Source organism: Lynx rufus, unplaced genomic scaffold (genome assembly GCF_022079265.1).
Source record: "Lynx rufus isolate CCGP_SWC_20201006 ecotype Redwood Valley unplaced genomic scaffold, mLynRuf1.p SCAF_6, whole genome shotgun sequence".
In the NCBI taxonomy this organism is placed as follows: domain Eukaryota; kingdom Metazoa; phylum Chordata; class Mammalia; order Carnivora; family Felidae; genus Lynx; species Lynx rufus.
In genome coordinates this window covers 63974666-63989740 of record NW_025814878.1, presented here as the reverse complement: position 1 = coordinate 63989740, position 15075 = coordinate 63974666, and positions in this window count along the sequence as shown.

The following is a 15075-nucleotide window of genomic DNA, read 5'->3' as shown; positions in this document are numbered from 1 at the left end:
CTTGGGAGAATTTAATCATTTATTTGGATCCACAGATAATTGCCTAGTCAATAAACTTTGATGTGGGAATGTAAATGATTGCATTTGAAGATTGCATTTGAAGTGTTTATAATTATGCCCAAATTTTAGGATTTCTGTGAATATTTTAAAATATATGCTGGAACAGAATGATTAAAAAAAACTTGCAGCTTTACTCTGCTAATTAGCTTTCCATTGGAAAAAAGTAGTGAATCCTAGATTACTTGAAACAGATTTTGCTTCTTCTCTAGTAAAGGGATTCTCTTCAGACTAGAAATGGTGATTTAGATGGAACTGAAGCTCAGGAAACATACACAATGGACAATTTATGACCTAAGATACTAAAAATAATTGACAACATAACTACAGCCTATTATGTTAAGGATGTCTTCTGGGGATGGTGATTAACGGAATAAAATTATTCTAAATGGAGGCCTCCAGTGAACAGGGTACAGGTCCATGATTACCTTTGTATCTGTATTTGTTCAGTCAATATACGGCATATTCATCAAATTTGTGAATAATTGTAACAATAACTACCACAATAACTGCCACTAGGCACTGAACACATTTTTCCTAGGTTCTCTTATTTTATTTTCATAACCAAATGAGGAGCTAACTATTACATCTTTACTTGGCAGAGGCGTTATTTGAGAGGTGAATTAGTTTGTCTATCATCATTCATCTTAAAAATGGTAGAGTCAGTACTTAAACCCATGTCTGTCTGATTTACAGCCTATAGTATTTACAGTACTTTACAGTACCTCTCCGATAACTTACTCAGGCTTTTTAAAAAAGTAATAATAATAAATAATAGCTTGGAGTATGTGACAAACAATAGAGTGAATTAAATTAAAATAAATATGAAGCCTGCATTTAGATTCAAAAATTAAATTGCAAAATTTAGAATACACAGAGATTTGAGTTAGTAAAATTTCATGTGAAATTGTGGTATAGTTTCCTAAACTTTGACTATGAAATGACCCTGGGGCATTTTGGGCAGACAGGATAATTTTTCTTTTTTTTTTTATTAATTTTTTTTTACATTTATTTATTTTTGAGAGACAGAGTGAGACAAAGTGAGAAAGAGGGAGAAGCAGAGAGAGAGGGAGACACAGGATCGGAAGCAGGCCTCAGGCTCTGAGTTGTCAGCACAGAGCCGGATGCGGGGCTCGAACCCACAGATGGTGAGATCATGACCTGAGTCGAAGTTGGACGCTCAACCGACGGAGCCACCCAGGTGCCCCAGGACAATTTTTCAGCGTAGAGAACAGTCTGTTTGGGAAGAGATTTAGTACCCATAGTCCCCACCCACTAATGCCTTTAGTCCATCCAGGCAATGAGAAAAAGCCTTTAACTATAAACGCACTTTCCATCAGCACTGCCTGGAATGAGAACCACTGCATTAGTAGACATGTATGGGTGAGAAAAGAGGAGTTAATCAATAAAATACTTTAATCTGGTCAGAAATTACTGAGGCTATATTTATCACAATTTAAGAAGAGTCTTTAGGGGTGCCTGGGTGACTCCGTTAGTTAAGCGTTTGACTCTTGATTTTGGCTCAGGTCATGGTCTCATGGCTCATGAGATCCAGCCTGGCTATCTGCGTTGATGGCAGTGCAGAGCCTGCTTTGGATTCTCTCTCTCCCTCTCCCTCTGCCCCTACCCTGCTCATGTGTGCTTTCTCTCTCTCTCTCTCTGTCTCTCTCTTTCTGTGTCTCAAAATAATACATAAAGTTTAAAAAAAGGAATCTTTACTCTTAAAAAAAATATCCAGAGGATAATGAATTCAAAATTGTTGGATTTTGTGAAACACCCCAGCGTATAATACATTTCCCTCTTTGCTGAACTTGTTTCCATTGGATTTGTCACCTACAACCCAACCATGCTAACATGCCAGCACAGTATTTCTAAGACTTGAAACCATAAGGTATAGTATTTCATACAAAAAGGGCTAAAAGAATTAGGATTATTTAGTCTGAAAAAAAGAAGTTGAAAGAGGACTTTGTGTCTTCCAAAATTCAAGGAACCATATGACTGAGGAATTAAACTTGTGTTAATGGGCCTCAGATGGCAGAATTGAGAACAGTGGTTAGATGATGGCATAATTAGGAATAGCCAAAATCGCAAAGGCAGTCTTGCAAAGTGGGCCCTCCTTTATCAATTCTATACATTCAAGAGGAGGCTACCTCCTGAGATCTTGACTATGAGTGAATGGGAGGTTAGACTACTGAGGTCTCATTCAATGATTTTAGACCCTCTGACTCTGTTTCTTTGGGGCATAAGGTCATTGCAGATGCACTTACTTTTAACTTGTTTGATAAAATGCCCTCCTTTTCCTTCTACAGCCCCTGAATACATATCAAGTAATGCTTTCTCTTGAAGACCTATTTTTAGATGCACAAAAACTGCATAGATTTAGACAGAGATCAAAATATTCAAGCAGCCCATCAGGGTCCCCAGAGCGTTCTGCACCTGAAAAGAAGAAAAGAAAAATCCAAACACTTTATTAGCAACTGTACACTCTCCTTAGAACACATAGGCTTAGCCTGCTGTGTTCCCAACACTTAGTCTTCCCTCCTCCGGGGAGGCACTCAAAGCCAAGATCATCAGGGCTGAAAAACATTCCGCCAAGGAACAAAGCATTCGTGCTTAATGAACTGGTCCAGCAGGACTAGCTTGCTAATGGGAAACTGGTCCCCTCTGACACTCAGGTGAACAATTTCCCCTGATTTCTCAGCCTCCTACCTTTTCTTTTTTAACAGAAGAAGGAAAACCTCTTTGATTACTATTAAGTTCTTATGAGGCTGTGAAAATCTCCTACCAGAATCACTATAATTCTGTGACACACAGAATTGGCCCAATGTTCTGCAATCAGCAAGGATTACACAAGGTACAACCACTTTTTCCCCATCTCCCTTTGCTCAGGGTACATTTATTCCCTTAAAACTATGTATTCCTGAGAGAGGAAATAGAAGAACACATCATGAGAGTTTTGGCTTAGTGAAATTTTTAGTTTTTCACTTTTAGAGTAAGTCCCTGAGTGAAAGAACTTGGATCTTAGGACTGACTGGGAATAATTATCTATAGAAACAGACCAGCCCTGCTTGCCTCTCCGGTAAGTGAGAGGATCATCCTTTTGTTCTGCTATGTAATTACTCTCACCCTGCTCTTTTATTTCTATCTCTCCTTCTGGCTCTGACTAACTTTGCTAATGGAAGTCCCAGAGGCTCTGCCATGGGTCTTCTGCTCTTCCCCGTATTGCACAGTCCCTTAAGTTACTTTACCCTTTTATATTATTTCTATTGTAATGTTACCATTCTACTGTACGTCTCCATTCTGTATCACCAATTGCTGATCTTTATAATACTCTGTATTTCTTACCTTTCTTCTTTTTTAAGTAGGCTCCATGCCCAGTGTGGTGTCCAATGTGAAGCTTGAACTCATGACCCTGCGATCAAGACCTGAGCTGAGATCAAGAGTCTGATGCTTAACCCACTGAGCCACCCAGGCGCCCTCAGGGAATTTTCTACATCTCTTAACCCTAGGAGCCACGTACAAAGCCATCTTTCCTTCAGCTGGCCTCTTGCATGTGGAAAAGTGGTGCAAAGCCTAACAAGAGAGTTTTGCTTGTAAACAAACTCTCTGCGTTTGGTAGCAGTTACATCAGTCAAGCTGGCTACTCCAATTCTGTCTGCTGGGAGGATTTTCTTTTCTCCCTGTTTTTAAAGGTCAATCCTGAGAAGATTTTTGTTAGGATTTTATGCGCTTTTTATGTGATATAGTCACTGATACTGGAAATGATAGTGTGTGAACATTGCCTTGTTTTCTAATCAATCACTACTCTATGCAGTGAGCATGAGGTTTATCCCCAAGTCATACTTGACTGATCCTAAGTTTCATAGTGGGGTCTTGGTTAGCAAGTGGAATCATTGTGTTCAAGCCCACAGTCAAGATTGCACAACATCTGAATGACTTCCCGTTCTTAGAAGGCCTGTGAATTCTCCGTATCAAATTTGACCTTTGATTGATGGTTCCTGCTTCAGAGCGTAGATAGAAAAACATAGGCTGGTAGAAACAGAGTGTGAGATGATTTTTCCTAATCTACCTTTGAGCAGTGCCCTTACTTGTAACTTTGTCACTTTGGGGGTACATTTTAGGTAATTTGCCTGCATTGCTTTCGAATTATTGCTCTGGCTTTAGGGTATAATAGAATTGGAGACTGCTCAGTTTCGACAAGGATTTTTATTAGTTAAATACCATTTAAACTTTATCAGTGCTTAGATCTTTGACTGTAGCAGAATAGCTTTTTTCTTAGAAATATATGCAGTTCTCCTGTTATTCCATTTCAGTTTTTGTAAGGACTGGCTTTGATACAGTTTTTGTAGAAAATGCAAATACACTCTGCTGTTCTGTCATTTTTCTACTAAATTTTCTAGAACACATACTTTATTTCCAATGAAACTGAAGAGGATAGTTTAAATAGTAAGTAAGTTCACGCTATAAGAGTGACAAGGCTCAGTTCTGGATGCTTCGTATCTAATCTTACTTCAGCCAGTTTCACATTTTAGGTCTTGTCAATTGCAATTCCTACTCCTGAACATAATTTCTCCATTAATTAGTTTGAAGCAGCAGGAATACCATTCAAAATATTTTCAGTACTCTGTAAGCAAAAGGGGAAATCTATTTTATTTATTTTTTTTTTTAATTTTTTTTTTTCAACATTTATTTATTTTTGGGACAGAGAGAGACAGAGCATGAACGGGGGAGGGGCAGAGAGAGAGGGAGACACAGAATGGGAAACAGGCTCCAGGCCCTGAGCCATCAGCCCAGAGCCTGACGCGGGGCTCGAACTCATGGACCGCGAGATCGTGACCTGGCTGAAGTCGGACGCTTAACCGACTGCGCCACCCAGGCGCCCCAAGGGGAAATCTATTTTAAGGATACAATGTTGTTTCACAGAATCCAGGGGCCTTCCTGTATGTATGATTGCCGTTGGTTTTCAGTAACAAATAGAACGAATTCTCTCAGGGGAAAAAAAAAATCTACCTTTCTCTCTCAGGTGCTCATAGTAAAAGTTACAAAAGAGCAGTCAGGCAATCCCTAGAAGAAGAGGTGAACTTTTGAGTTTTCCTCATAATCTTCCCTCTGTTACCTCCTCTCAGTCATGCCAAGGTTTTGTGTGGAAGAAAGACTCAAATGGTCACAGGAGATTTGGAAAGTTGTTATAATTTTGGAAGTTATACAAGTTTTGAAAAAGCAAAATTTTATACTCAGGTTGGGATGGGGCACTGCTTGATTCCTAGGCATTAATTGTATTATGAGGCAAACAAAATTCAAAGATTCTTCCCGTCAAACGTGTGTCTTAATTTGTAATTTCAAAGAGCCTTATAAACTATAATTATTGATGCTGGGGAATGAGGCACAATTAGTCTCACGTGTTTTTTGGTAAATAAGTCTAGAACCCAAGTCTTTACGTTTGTATGTTTATTTCAGTCAAGACGGTCTTAGCCCCTTTTATCTGAGATTATTCACAGAGACCAGTCATTGGAACCTAAGGTAAAATGCCATAGTTTTTATTATTAAAGATTGGCTGCCCTTATATTATTGTATCACTACATTAACCATTGTTTCTGGGAAGCATTCCCTTTTTGTTCTCTTAATGTGGACACGCTATCAATATTGGTCTGCTATTACTGCAATAATTCTGCATAGTTTAAAAAAAAACAAATTCCGTGATTTATAGCAGTAAGCATTCATATTTCTTAGTCTTAGACTGAGGGTCACCATATGTAGCCCCGCTTTGAGATGTTTGTGTTCTTGCATCCATGCTGAGTTGGTCAGGTCTGCTCCATATACTTTTTTATTCTTCATGGACCAGCAGCTACTGGAAATCTATTCTCAGCATGGTGAATTCCTAAAGTGAATGAAGGTATCTAGGATAATGCAAAGGGATGTAGAAGCCTGACATAAACAGTGGTGTGTGAATATAGGTAGAAAATTAAATTATGTTTGCTTTTAGAAAGTCATCTTAGCAAATGATTTTAATGATGTCTAATTATTGAATCAGTGTTCTGTCTCTACCCACTTGATGTTCCAAAAGTCATTTTCCTATTTTCCGGGGAAATTATGGTTCTGAGACCACCTTTCTTGTAAATTAAGGAGTAAAAATAGAAGAAAATAATAATAAAGACCAGCCCTAGTCTACATGTGTATCCTAACTTGCTTCACTTCTCTTCTAGTCAATGACTCTGTTAGAATCAGAGCACACCAATCCCTAAAATAAGACTTTTGCATTAAAAATGTTGGTCATTGCTAAATAGTACTAAAGCATTGTGAAACTATCAGTAAATAGAGGAATTAATAGTTATCTTAAAAAGCCCAAGGGAGAGCTAATTATTTCAACTTCAAAACCACATGAATAAATCTCTCTTGTGTGTTTGAGTACTTATGTGCATAGTATTGCCTTGCATATTACAGGAATATAATGGAAGTAAAGAACATATGGAAGCCATTTTTAAAAAATAAATACATGACAATGATCAGGAACACTGCAATTTAATTCTGAATGAATCCTTTTTTTTTATTTTTTAATTTGGGAGTAAGTTAGAATCAGGAATTATTATTCTGGAAAATCACTTAAATGTAATTCAAATTATCTTATTTTCCTAAAAATGGAGCTTAATCAAGAGAGCCTAGTGAAAAGCCTGAGCGTAGGTTATAAATAGGTATGCATTTCATCCTTTGCGAGCCAAATCAAAGGAAATTAAAAATCAAAGACAGTTTTGGGAGCAATAGCTAAAGTATATTTAGATTTAGGACATGTTTTACTACTTTTATTGAAATTCATTTGTTGAGATAAAATAATGAATGCTAGGGTATACAGTAAGACAAGTGTTATTGAATGAAGCTTGGCAAAAATCATGTCAGGGCAAACAAGGGGATTTAGAGGTAGTATATGCTTCTGGGCATTTCAGTCTAGTACAATTGCATTGAATTTTGGGGGTAGCTATCACATGCCAGACACTATGTTAAAGTGTGGGAGGTCAAGAAAAAAATGGTACTTTTGTTCTGAGACCTTAAGAAACTTACAGTAGAGCAATAAGTGGACAAGGCAAGTGATTTTTATTTGACTAGATTAATCTGTTTCCTCACTATTTTAGTTAGGGACAAACAAAGCTACCAAATAGACATTATAGAGATGCTTTGCTAGAGTAAATGTCATAGCAATGGGAAGGAGGGATCTTTGGGGGAAAGAAGGTTCACAGATGATAGCTCTTAACGGAGAGAGTTTTAAGTTTCACTGTTCTGCTTATTCCATGAGAAGAGGCAGTGTGTATTTGCAGAGCTAGGACAATGAAGTGGAAAATAGAATATGTATAAAATATTGAACTACCCCAATTTCCTACTTTTTAAGCTGAATTGCATTGGCTTGATTTCTTTTATAATCTCTAAAGCTCAAAATGGAAGGAAATGGATATCGTAAAATCAAGTAATTGTTATATAATGAAGTCAATTTTCTAGAAGCAGGGTAATCATAGGCCCCAATAATAAAATTCAGAAAATTTATTGAAATTGATTTCATAAAAAACAGCTTTATTTTACAGTTTGGGGCCCAAACAAACTTCCAACTCATACCTTTTACTATAAATTCAGCGTGACTTCCTGCACCTTTTATTTCTGTAGGTAGTGCAGCCAAGTGAGAATGAATGTTCAGAGTGAGGACTCCAGAATTCTGCCAGCTTTTCAAACATCAAAGAAGTTTCAATCATGTTGGACGTGTACTCCTTGCAAAGACAGAAAATAGGACTATGACATTTTAGAAAGGTTATGGGCTGATGGTTGTGGTTTGCTTAAAGTTAAAGAGACGATAGCACTAATCTTGTATATCAGTGATTGGAGTCTAGACTTGATTTAAATTTTATGTAAATTGAATTTCTTTGGGGGTTATGTACCCATGTGTGTAAAAACTTACTTCTAAATGGATAGTTGCATGAGGCTTTAGGATTGAGACCTTTTTTTGGATGTTTATGATCTTTAAAACTTATTGAATATTCAGATTTAAATTCCTCTTTGGGTCAGTTTACAAGCAGCCCTGAAAGTCTGTGGTAAAAATATGAGGAATCACTCACTGTCCTTCAGCCTTGAGATTTAACAGCTCTTCTTCCAGGTCAGAAACCCTTAACTTCCTCATCACATTATGCCCAAATATCACCTTCCTTGATAGACCTTTCCTTACCATCCCAAGTAAAATATCATCCCCTTACCTTTAAATCCCTGTTCCCCTTATCCTGATTTATTTTTCTACTTATTGCTGTCACACTATATGTTCATTTGTTTAGTTCTGCGTCCTTCCCCCAACCCTCACTTCCCCCCCTCCCCACCACCACCACCACAAGAATGAAACTCCATAGGAGCAGAGATTTTTCTGTTGTATTCATTTCTATATCCTCAGCACCTAGAACAATGCCCAGCACATTCAAGTGTTCAATAAATATTGTTTTCAAAGAATGGATAAACTTGGAGTGTAAGGCTAATTAACTGTTCAGACATCATCTCAAATCATTTTTTATTACGAACGTGGTAGCTCTCATTAGGGGTTCAGGAGGTAATTTAAGGTTTACAATTCTACCTGACTATACGCAATGAAAGAAAATATATGTTTTGGTGGTGCCCAAGAATTCTAGGAAGTCATGAATACCTTGGCATATATCTCCAGAATAACAGTTGACTTTAGTGACAATTTTTTTTTATCTTTACATGCATCAGTATAGTGACACGCAAACACATATGTGCATTTGCCATATAAATATTACATTAAAATTTTACATGTTGGATATTTTATTAACTAAATGTATAGTCATTTCTTTTTTAAAACCTATCCAGTATTTATTTCTGTTACCCTTTCATTCTTGCACAAATTGAACTTTTTACACTGTGTGTTAAATTGATCTAATATGAAATCCAGTTTAATTATTAAATTTGGTTCAATATTTAATTTGGTTTAATAAAAGTGATCCTGCATATAATGTATGCATTTAATTGATATATTTAGGACAGGATAATTTTGAATAGGTTAAATATTTAATGTAGAGTAATTTTTTAAATTATTCAAGATTAAAAATAGAATAGATCTATGTTATCAAAGTAGTGAGCAGATAAATGTCACAATTTAATAAATTTCTGTTCACATTTGTGAAATACTGCCATTGCTTAATTTCTGATCACCAATTTGTCTCTGTCTGTGATCTGACTAGGAATTCTATTTTATTAAAAAATGAAAGAAGCTGAAGATCTTCAATATCACAAAATCTTCCATCTCTTTGAGATACCTAATAGCAGTATCATTTTTACCAATTTTTAAATTTTTTCTTACTCATTCAGATCCTTATTAATATATTATGACCATTATTATGTCTTTTTAAAATATAAGGTGTTTAAAATGACTTCGCACTTCCTTCTCCTTCCTCATTCCTAAATTACACTTCTTCAACATTGCTTGCTGTCAGTTTCATAGACACAACTCAAACTCCATTCTCAAACTTCCTATTTGTGTGTTGTCTTTTCAAGTCCACAGGTAATTGCTGATTGGCTCAGTGTCATCTTTGATTTCTTTCTCTTTCCCCGCCCCTCACCGTTACCCCCTGCTTGCCTTTATCTTTTCCATTCCCCTTGGATAGCTCAGGCTTCATCATCATTCCTCCCTATATGATTACAGTTTTTCCTAAATGGTCTCCATGGTCAGTTCCCTCTCTTATTGCTATGCATTCACTGTCCTGCACCCAGCTGACAGTGGGGTCCTGCCTGTCCTCATTGCTCAAATGGTGAATTTCATGAGTGGACACTACAGTCAAAGCCTTCCAAAACAGAGCCCTTAACTACTTGTTATTTTCAAGGCATAGGAGGTATTTTAAATTTTCCTTTATAATTACAATGGCCTGTAAGAATGTGGGTGGCCTCTAGAAGCTTCCAGCTGATATCCAGCAAGAAGCTGGAACCCTTAGTCCTACAGCCACAAAAGCACAAATTTATTCAACAACCGGAGTAAATGTGGGAGCAAATTCCTTTCCACTCTGGTCTCCAGGTGGGAATGCAGCACAAATGACATCTTCATTTCAATCTTGTAAGACCCTGAACAGAAGACCCTGTTGTGCTGTACTCAGAATCCTGCCCCACTGAGATGGTGGCATCTCAGTGGGGGAGACACTGAGATGATGTATATTGTTTTCATCTGCTCAGTTTGTGGTGCTTTGTTATGCAGCAATGTAAAACAAATACATAAACTAAATAATTTAGGCCAGGAAAAATCCCCCAACACTCATATCACTATATTCCTCCTACATCCCCTATACTACCTCCCTGATACATTGGACCATAAATTCAACCTAGAAAAGGCTACTTGTTGCAACATTAGACCATTTGTGCTTCTCTGGGTTTGTTCACATCTCTCTGTTTTCATGATAGGTTTTTGTTTTTTCCATGATGGATTTTCTTATAGAGTTTCCAAAAGTGGGGACACATTCTAGTTATCATAAGTAGACATGGTAGGTAGATAGTTATGTGCATAGACATAGCATTGAAGCAAATTGTAGCACAACTTGCAAAACCTTTCCCTTCTCAATTACCTTGGCATCCATCTTAGTCCTTTTGGGATGCCATACCAAAGTACTATGGACTGGGGGGCTTAAATAACAGAAATGTGTTTTTCATAGTTCTGGAGATTCCAAGTTCAAGATCAACGTGCCATGGTTTTGTTTGTTTGTTTCATGGAAGTCCTACTAAGTTTTATTTTTAAGTATATTTATTTAAAATTTAATAAAATTTGAGTCACATGAAAAAAATATGAAATAACTACCAGCATAGGTACTAGCATATGTCTAAGATATGATCTGCTTGACTGCACATTGGAAATTACACCATTTGCATTAAATCCCTCCTTCCCACTTGTTCCTTAAAATCCAGCTCCTATATGCCCTGCTCTGGTACCCTTCTATACCCTACCTTAGTTAATTAACACCCTTTATGGTTTCATAGAAGACAGCTCAAAATATTATTAGAGCATGTACCAATTCATTAGAAATTTGTTTCTCTTGATTTATGATAAATTCTTTGTAGACAGCAAGAGCATGCCTCACCATGCCTTTAGCATGGTGCTTTGAACATGGAGGAAATGTGTGAATCATTTTATTTATTTATTTATTTTATAACTTGTTTTATTTTTTATTTTTTTAAATTTACATCCAAATTAGTTAGCATATAGTGAAATAATGATTTCAGGAGTAGATTCCTTAGTGACCCTTACCCATTTAGCCCATCCCCCCTCCCACAACCCCTCAAGCAACCCTCAGTTTGTTCTCCATATTTATGAGTCTCTTCTGTTTTGTCCCCCTCCCTGTTTTTATATTATTTTTGTTTCCCTTCCCTTATGTTCATCTGTTTTGTCTCTTAAAGTCCTATATGGGTGAAGTCATATGATTTTTTATCTTCCTCTGACTAATTTCACTTAGCATAATACCCTCCAGTTCCATCCACGTAGTTGCAAATGGCAAGATTTCATTCTTTTTGATTGCCGAGTAATAATCCACTGTATATATTATACCACATCTTCTTTATCCATTCATCCACTGATGGACATTTGGACTCTTTCCATACTTTGCCTATTGTTGATAGTGCTGCTATAAACATGGGGGTGCATGTGTCCCTTCAAAACAGCACACCTGTATCCCTTGGATAAATGCCTAGTAGTGCATTGCTGGGTCATAGGGTAGTTCTATTTTTAGTTTCTTGAGGAGCCTGTTTTCCAGAGTGGCCACACCAGCTTGCATTCCCACCAACAATGCAAAAGAGACCTCTTTCTCCAAACCCTCACCAACATCTGTTGTTGCCTGAGTTGTTAATGTTAGCTTTCTGAGAGGTGTGAGGTGGTATCTCATTGTGGTTTCGATTTGTATTTCCCTGTTGATAAGTGATGTTGAGCATGTGTTCATGTGTTGGTTGGCCATCTGGATGTCTTCTTTGGAGAAGGGTCTATTCATGTCTTTTGCCCATTTCTTCATTGGATTATTTGTTTTTTGGGTGTTGAGTTTGTAAGTTCTTTATAGATTTTGGATGCTAACCCTTTATCTGATATGTCATTTGCAAATATCTTCTCCCATTCTGTCGGTTGCCTTTTAGTTTTGCTGATTGTTTCCTTTGCTGTGCAGAAGCTTTTTATTTTGATGAGGTCCCAGTAGTTCATTTTTGCTTTTGTTTCCCTTGCCTCTGGAGACACGTTGAGTAAGAAGTTGCTGGGGGCAAGATCAAAGAGGTTTTTGCCTGCCTTCTCCTTGAGGATTTTTATGGTTTCCTGTCTCACATTTAGATCTTTCATCCATTTTGCGTTTATGTATTTATTTATTTTTTCTAATATTTATTTATTTTTGACAGAGAGAGAGAGAGACAGCATGAGCGGAGGAGGGGCAGAGAGAGAAGGAGACAGAATCCAAAGCAGGCTCCAGGCTCCGAGCTGTCAGCACAGAGCCCTACATGGGACTCAAACTCATGCAGTGTGAGATTATGACCTAAGCCGAAGTCAGACGCTCAACAGAATGAGCCACGCAGGCGCCCCATTTTGAATTTATTTTTGTGTAGGGTGTAAGAAAGTGGTCCAGGTTCATTCTTCTGCATGTCGCTGTCTGGTTTCCCCAGCACCACTTGCTGAAGAGACTGTCTTTATTCCATTGTAAAATCTTTCCTGCTTTGTCAAAGATTAGTTGGCCATACATTTGTGGGTCAATTTATGGGTTCTCTATTCTGTTCCATTGATCTGAGTGTCTGTTCTTGTGCCAGTACCATACTGTCTTGATGATTACAGCTTTGTGGTATAGCTTGAAGTCTGGGATTGTGACGCCTCCTGCTTTGGTTTTCTTTTACAAGATTTCTTTGGCTATTCAGGGTCTTTTCTGGTTCCATACAAATTTTAGGATTATTTGTTCTAGCTCTGTGAAGGATGCTGGTGTTATTTTGATAGGGATTGCCTTGAATATGTAGATTGCTTTGGGTAGTATTGACATTTTAATAATATTTGTTCTTCCTATCCAGGAGTATGGAATCTTTTTCCATTTTTTTGTGTGTCTTCTTCAATTTCTTTCATAAGCTTTCTCCAGTTTTTATTGTATAGTTTTTTTCATCTTTATGGTTAGATTTATTCCTATCTAGGAATAAATATATAAAAATACATAAAAATATAAATATATATAAAATATCTATTTTATGGTTTTTGGTGCAACTGTAAATGGGATTGATTCCTTGATTTCTCTTTGTGTTGCTTCATTGTTGGTGTATAGGAATACAACCAATTTCTGTGTGTTGATTTTATATCCTGCAACTTTGCTAAATTCATGAATGAATTCTAGCAGGTTTTTTTTGGTGGATTCTTTTGGGTTTTCCATGTAGAATGTCATGTCATCTGCGAAGAGTCAAAGTTTGACCTCCTCCTGGCCGATTTGGAAGCCTTTTATTTCTTTGTGTTGTCTGATTCCATAGGCTAAGATTTCCAATACTGTGTTGAATAACAGTGATGAGAGTGGACATCCCTGTCTTGTTCCTGACCTTAGGGGAAAGCTCTCAGTTTTTTCCCATTGAGGATGATATTAGCATTGGGTCATTCATATGTGGTTTTTATGATCTCGAGGTATGCTCCTTCTATCTCTACATTCTTCAGGGTTTTTATCAAGAAAGGATGCTGTGTTTTGTCAAATGCTTTCTCTGCATCTACTGAGAGGACCATATGGTTCTTGTCCTTTCTTTTATTGATGTGATGAATCAGTTAATTATTTTGCAGATACTGAATCAGCCCTGCATCCCAGGTTTAAATCCCACTTGGTCGTGGTGAATAATTCTTTTAATGTATTGTTGGATCCAGTTGACTAGTATCTTGTTGAGGATTTTTGCATCCATGTTCATCAGGGAAATTGGTTCTCCTTTTTAGTGGGGTCTCTGTCTGGTTTTGGAATCAAGGTAATGCTGGCTTCATAGAAAGAGTTTGGAAGTTTTTCTTCTGTTTCTATTTTTTGGAACAGCTTCAAGAGAATAGGTGTTAACTCTTCCTTAAATGTTTGGTAGAATTCCCCTAGAAAGCCATCTGGTCCTGGACTCTTGTTTTTTGGGATATTTTTGACTACTAATTTGATTTCCTTACTGGTTATGGGTCTGTTCAAATTTTCTATTTCTTCCTGTTTCAGTTTTGGTAGTGTATATGTTTCTAGGAATTTGTCCATTTCTTCCAGATTGTTCATTTTATTGGCATATAATTGCTCAGAATATTCCCTTATTACTGTTTTTATTTCTGCTGTATTGGTTGTGATCTCTCCTCTTTCATTCTTGATATTATTTGTTTGGGTCCTTTCCTTTTTCTTTTTGATCAAACTAGCTAGTGGTTTGTGAATTTTGTTAATTCTTTCAAAGAACCAGCTTCTGTTTTCATTAATCTGTTCTACTGTTTTTTGTTGTTGTTGTTGTTGTTGTTGTTTTGATAGCATTGATTTCTGCTCTAATCTTTATTATTTTCTGTATTCTGCTGGTTTTGGGTTTTATTTGCTGTTCTTTTTCCAGCTCCTTAAGGCGTAAGGTTAAGTTGTGTATCTGAGATCTTTCTTCCTTCTTTAGGAAGGCCTGGATTGCTATATACTTTCCTCTTATGACCACCTTTGCTGCGTCCCAGAGGTTGAGGGTTGTGGTGTTATCATTTTCATTGACTTCTATATACTTTTTAATTTCCTCTTTAACTTCTTGATTAGCCCATTCATTCTTTGGTAGGATGTTCTTCGGTCTCCAAGTATTTGTTACCTTTCCAAATTTTTTCTTGTGGTTGATTTCGAGTTTCATAGTGTTGTGGTCTGAACAAATGGATGGTATGATCTCGATCTTTTTGTACTTAGGGTTGATTTGTATCCCAGTATATGGTCTATTCTGGAGAACGTTCCATGTGCACTGGAGAAGAATGTATATTCTGCTGCTTTAGGATGAAATGTTCTGAATATATCTGTTAAGTCCACCTGGTCCAGTGTGTCATTCAAA